The sequence below is a fragment of the Colossoma macropomum genome, unplaced genomic scaffold, assembly GCF_904425465.1.
Source record: "Colossoma macropomum unplaced genomic scaffold, Colossoma_macropomum, whole genome shotgun sequence".
Taxonomy (NCBI): domain Eukaryota; kingdom Metazoa; phylum Chordata; class Actinopteri; order Characiformes; family Serrasalmidae; genus Colossoma; species Colossoma macropomum.
In genome coordinates, this window is record NW_023494801.1 from 9,663,613 (window position 1) to 9,670,813 (window position 7,201).

Consider the following 7,201-nt stretch of genomic DNA (forward strand, 5'->3'; position numbering starts at 1 on the left):
ACCAACTTCTAAGGCCCAATCTTGTTTCACCCCTTGCTCCTACCACTTAGCCCTTAGCCCTCTGTTTGTGCGTTCACATCTGGGGTAGGGTGTCCCGATTTTTGTTGAGATAGAGGGGTAGGGCGAAATGTTCGGGCTACATCGCCCTCCAAATGGAGGTTTTTCAGAAACAGACTCCAAATGGAGTGTTATGAGAAAAAAAGGGCAAGATGGCTTTGCAAGCGACCAAAGAAACACACAAATGTAAGTATTTTCTCTGTTATAAAAAAATATGATTATCTTAGTTTAATGTAGTTTCAATGTATTATGGTCCTTTTCTTCATAACAAGCATAAAAAATTGCTAATAGTATACTGATGTCTCAGTAGCTAGCTAGCTAAATGTCCTGTTCCACTTTAAATGGTACATCAGTACTGAGGCCTGAAGGGCTAGAATATAACTGCTGCACCATTTAAGGTGCAACAGGAAAATTCTAATGAGAAGTTGGTGAATAGCTGACTCCAGCTTCATATCACTGAAGAATTAGGAGTCGGCGATAATAAATAATTATCGCATCACCCCTCGTATGATCATATGATATCATATGATACCCTAAATTTAACTTTAGACCACCGTTTTACCCCTCCTCTGCCATCACCGCAGACTGACAGGGTCGCCTACCGAGCACCACTAGAAGCCTGTTAATGAAGTAATGTCTTTATTTAAGGGGTGGCCCCATTTCGTAGGGAACCACCACCCCTAACTCAGTTCCAAGGGGCAAGGTGACACTCGAAAACAAGGGGTAGGGGTAAAAATGAAAAATGGAATTGAGTCTAAATTTTTCCCTTCAGATCTTTTTGAAAAAAATTAAGTCTACCAAAAAGAATGAATGCTGTTATAAAGGCAACTTGATTTTTAAAGTAATCTCACTCTGTGACATATATAGCATTATACAATTTATGCCATGTTTACAAATAACTGTGTCATAAAATGTCAGAAACCACATGTCTGTTTGAGAGTAATTAAGAATTTGAGATGGTTTGTTGTGGTTTGGTGTGAAATGCTCCAACTTGAAATTGTTCACAGTGGTGGTGATAGGAACCAGACATCTGAAGAGCTTAGTGCCTCTAAAAGATCCTTTCAGAAAGTTATTACCTGAAGTGGTTATGAATGTGCTGCCTGATGTCTGAGACATTGTTCTATGATCATTTTAAGGAAATCTGTAAATTATGATGAAATTTTGAAAAATCAGTGAAATTGCCCTTTAAGATAAATACAGAGATATGCACTAACTAGACTGTAAGGACAGTACAGAAAGTTCTAATTTACTCACACTCACACACACACACATTAAAATCATTAGTCTTGTTTGGAATTAAGGCCACCGACTCTCTCATATATCTCAGTTTGAGAGATGTCTCTATTTTTGCTTTTCTGCGTTTCTTTCCGCTCTGCTCCTCTTTTACATGTGTGTGTTTGTGCATCAGCACTTTGCTGTAAGATAAATGGACTGTTGTCGTTGTGTTGTTGTGTTATCATAAGGTGAAACAACACACTCTGACATGCTTTCATTAAAAAATAAACAGTAAAATCATGCATGTGCACACTGAACTAGTTAGAGAAGTGGGGTAGTGTATGAAAAGTGTGGGTGACCTGGAATGTGCAGTTCTGTTCCTCCAGACGAACTTCCTGTAAACCAGCTTCACTCCTCCTGCTCCATCATCTCTCTTTTCTCCGCAGGATGGAAACAATACAAGAGTGAAAATATTAAACATGAGTTGTGTGCAATGGTTTTGGCACCCTTGGCCAAATGAGATTTTGTGTTGTTTTTCTTTTTCTTGTTAATTTTTACATACATAACAAAATAAAACACTTTTTTTCTGTATAATGCAACCACTGAAATGTAAACAAAGTTATTCAGAGAGGTTTGATGTGGAGTGGCTTGTACAGGAACTCAGATTTCCAGCTTGGATTTCTTTATAGTGGTGGTTATAGGAACCAGAGGTTGCAATGTCTACAACACAAATATAACCATTTTATTTATCATTCAAACTAATACTGAGCCTACGTGTGTCTTCTGAAATGTATATTTGATGATGATGATGATGATGATGATGATAAAATAGTGGTAAATCTGAAAATCTAAGCTTTCTCTTTATAATAATAATAATAATAAGAAGAAGAAGAAGAAGAAGAACATCCAATATCTAAACCATGACATTGATAGTTGGTCTGTTTAACGCCAATCAGGAAAATAAATTACAACAACAACAACAACAACAATAACAATGATAATAATAATAATAATAATAATAATAATAATAATAATGGAGCTATTTTGTTTTCATGTTACATTCAAATATGTTAGCAGTTGTCATTCCATGCTCTTAACCACCTACACTTAAAAACTTGAAAATGTCCACATGTCCTTACTGCAACAGCTCCAAGTGTTACTGCAAAGACATCATTTCAAAATTTAAAAAATGATACGCAAAATTTTTATAGCTCATTATTTCAGATTCAGATTACCACTTAATTTAAGGCACTCACAGTTTAGAATTTATGGATTTTCACTAAACATTTAAGACATTAACACTTTTAGAGACGGATAATGTGCAGCTAAAAACACCTCTCTCTCTCTCTCTCTCTCTCTCTCTCTCTCTCTCTCTCTCTCTCTCTCTCTCTCTCTCTCTCTCTGTCGCTCTCTCTCTCAGCAGAGGTCAGTGTTTGAATGCATCACTCTCCACCTCTGGGTTTTGGCAGTACCTCTCCTGTCTCTCTGTATTACGCCTAATGTCTCTGAACTTTGCCTCTCTGAGCCTTCCAGAACAAAGATGTCAGCTTTGTGGAACTTTACAGTAAGTACCACATTCAGCCAAAATGTCACCACAAAATAAGATCTCATCATTTCCAACACATGACATCATAAGTGTTGTCTTTTATGTCTAGCAAATAACAGACATTGTGCCATGTATTATTTTCTGAGCTTTGAATTGAAATCTTCAGCCCAGAAACAGTTTCTGTTCCTTTCTACACTTCCTGCTAATCTAATGAAGCTCAAGAGTGGCTCAGGAAAGACAATGAGAACCACCAAATCTGAAATGGATCTGGCCAAATCTGGTGTTGACCAGTTTTTGCTCAACACAAGCACTGTAACAATATACTAACCACCTGATCCATTCAGATTTATGATACTGGGTTCACAATTTAATACTCATAACATGATTTTGAACAAATTTAAAACGAGTAATAATGGGTGTGTCCATGCAATGAGACTACAGCTGGGAAGTGGGATCGAGTTGTTGATTCACGCTAGCTGTTTGTAAACTTTCAAATAATGCATTTGCATTCGATGGCATAATTAACAGAGATGAGAATTTTACAATGTTCAAATATTTATGAAAGTAAGAAAACCTTAATTACAATTTTGATAAGCAATTTAGCTTTTCTCTATCTTTATACATTCTCATGCTTAAGAACCATCCCTTTATGGGGGAAATGGGGTTGTTTGGCACAGTTTTCATTTTTGGGTCAGTAGGGGGTGCTCTAACAAAAATGTAGCAAAAAAATGCCTGCCGTCTCCTCCAACATCCATCCATTTAGTCATGATTATGATATGTTAAAGGGGTGATAACTTTTTATTTTTCTATGCTAAAACAAAACATTCTCACTGAGTAAATTTTATTTTTATTTTTGTTAGTTACAGGGGCAATCTGTTATATGTACATGTTTATATACATGATTTAAAAGGTAATCATTAGTAACACTAGCTGGCTTTCATTAAGTAAATACGGAGTTGTGTCCTGATGTGGGTGGGGTTGGCTGGTACATGTGTCATCCTGCAAAACTGCAGGTCTAATGTCATAAACATACTTTATATTATATGTAGCACATATACTAAACAGCTAACTTAAATAATTAGAATGCAGCGCTGCACTATATCACTGTACATCCATTCATTCATAAATTCCTTAACTTTGAATTCTTCCTGCTAAGCTTTAGGTCATTTGATGCTATATAACTTTGAACCCAAACTGTTTATGCATTAAATATGAATTTCATTAACACAATTTTTACTTTATTTATAACTATTTCTGTTAATAAGGCCATATTTATTCCACTATAGTAATCTAATGAATAGCAATGGATTTTACAAATAATTTTAGTAATGTTTTATAAATTCCAATTTTAAATTTGACTGAATTAACAGAATGCCCATCCTCAATGATGTGCTGTCATTTCTCCATAATGCACATTGTCGCATGTTTACATTGAGATATCACCATCTCACGATGCATAGTTACACCTCTGCTCAACACACATTGACAACCTTTTCAGAATGGTTGGGCTAAGCTGCATATTTAAGCTCTGACTGTGAATTTCTCATCAGCAGGATCTTTCAGTATTTCTGTAAATGAAGCTGCAGAGCTGCTGTTTTGCTGTTCTGAATTCCCTGATTGTGGCTGTAAAGGGTTTATAGATAGCTGCTAGAGATATTTGCACTTTTTCACAGCTTCAGTCAAACAGTTAAAGGATTACTGTGTCATTCGCTCTTAAAAATAAAGGTGTCAAGTGGAACTGAAAGGGTTTGGAGCGATGCCACAGAACAGACGAATCTGAGCACTGCAGAGCTCAGCATTCTACCTCATTTAACATGCCTGACTCAACTCATCAGCTAATTAGCAAAATCTTCATCAGTTGTTCAATATGAATTTGACACCTCAGTTATACAAGAACTACTTTTGGTTAAGAGGTTAAGATGGATAGTGCTTTAATTGGCCCAACAAATTTGTTTGGTACCTTAAGGATCCTTTTATGTTCCACAGAGAACAAATAACATAACAGACCAATTGTTTAAAGTTTCTGCTTTATTCTGTCCTTGTCTTTCTCTGTTTATATCTTTGTCTTCATTTCTTTGTGTGTCTAGACATGTGCTTTTGTTGTTATTTTGGTCTGTGTCTCCTCCCTGGCCCTGCCCCCTTGTCGTCTGTTGCACCTGTCTATAGTCTGTAGCCCCACCTTCTCATTAGTCCCACATGTTTCTTGTCTCCCCTCCGTGTATTCATACCCCTGTATTTGCTCAGTCCCTTTGTCTTGCATTGTCTATGCGATCCTGTTGCTCACTTGTTAGGTTTTTGCCTATTTAGGTTTTTATCCTTATGAATGCACTATATGTTATGAATGTGTTTATAGATGTGCATAGACATAGCATTCACAAATAATTTGCCATAAGTTCTCTAGAACAGAACATTTCACATCAAACCACCCAGAATGACTTTGCTTACATCATAACCATTTAATAATGCAGAAATTTTGAAAAATTATTGGAGAAAAGTATGTGAAGGTACAGTAGGCCAAAGATTTGAGTTCATGTGTCTCAGGGGACGGACATGCTACCATTCACCTGTTGTGTGATGGGGCAGAGTGACCATGTTGGAGAGAAAACTGTGTAAAAACAGCAACAATGAAAAGAATAGCTGGTTCATAACATTAGTGGTTGTCATATTAGCAAATATAGAAGACTAAGACATCAGTTAAAACTGTAACACAGTGATTGTTGAACTGTACTCATTCAGTACATCCTTACAAGAGACAAAGGCACAGAGGTGCTAACTAATGTATTCTTCCACTATTAAAAAACAACCACAGTACCTGTGCTTACAGTATTCAACAGCCTATAGAAGCTTCAGTACAAGAGGCGGACGTACAAACAGTGACTCAGTCAGACAGTTGAGCGGGTGATTTCAGAGCAGCCAAGTCTTAACGAGGCTGTGGTGGTTTTTATTATGCAAACAAGGGTGACAAAGTCTCCTGCTATTTTTTCCCCTCCTGCCTCCAGCCCTCCAGAGCCTCATCAGCCTCCATATAAGAGGACCAACTGATGATTAACAGGTGTGTGTGAGTGTGCATGTGTGTGTGTGTGTGTGTGTGTGTGTGTGTGTGTGTGTGTGTGTGCGCGTATGTGTGTGTGTGCGTATGTACAAAAGCCTCAGTAATAGATAGCTGCAGGGTGCAATAAACCACTGTAATGATTAGTTAAAGGACAGGCCATAACAATGGACCAGGCAGTAGCAATAGATCAGGAACAGGCAGTGATAGAGAGTAAGGGAGCAGTAATTGTACGCAGTAGCCAGAAGGAAATTGAGAGGGTAGTGCAGTTAGTACGGACATTAAGTAGTATTAAACGACTTTGGAAATGAAGCTAACAGTATAATTGGCAAAGGCACAGGCAGAGATAATGAAAAAGATAAGAAACAATACACAACAATAGTAACGGAAGGCTGTGTAGGCATAAATAGACAACTATGGGAGATGTGATATTGTCTATAGATATAGGAGATGTGGTAATTATGGCAGTGGCTGGAGCAGGAAATAGTCAATATAATGAGGAATAAAGAATAGATAAGCTGAGAAACAGCCAGTAGTAATTGAACAGGCAGTAGTAATGGATAAAGAGCAGGAGTGAGGGATGTGTTCGGAGGAAAAGTGTGTCGTTTATTTTTGCCTCTGCACAGGTGTGCTGATCAGGATGAGTAATGAGGGAGTTAGTAGAGCAGTACCTCAGAGGATACGCGCATACACACGCTCGCACACACACACATCTGTAATGCAAACATGAACACAGCTCTCTAAAACCTCCAGCCGTCCTGCACAGAAGGGACAAGAGCCAGTGAGCAACGGAGAGCAAAAATATTCCTCAACTTTTCCTATTCGCGTCAGAGTGTCTGTCTGTCTGGGGGTCTACTGTTAGAACACACCACAGTATGTTTCCTCCTGTCGGGGTATTTCTGCCTCTGTACGTTACTGCTGTATGTGTTTGTTGGGGGTGTATTTACTTTTATAATTTTCAGGACAAAAAGTTCCTGCCTTTTTGTGAAAAACAGGGCTGACCTACAGGACCAACAAAATGCTCCTGACTTTGTAAAGATCTTTTTTACAAGGGCTACACACTTAAAAGTGATGGTCTTCAAGGGTTCTTTAGTAAAGAAAATGGTTCTATATAGAACTTTGAACACTCAAACAACTCTTTGCATGATTAAAGGGTTCTTTGCATCATGAAAGGGTTCTTCAGGTTGATGGAGAATGTGCTGTAGATGGTTCTTTATAGAACCTTTTTGAAAAGGGTTCTATATAGCACCCAAAAGGTGCACTTTGTAGTTCTACAATTACAGCTTGTAGTCCGTCTGTTTCTCTGTATATTTTGTTAGCCCCTTTTACCCTGT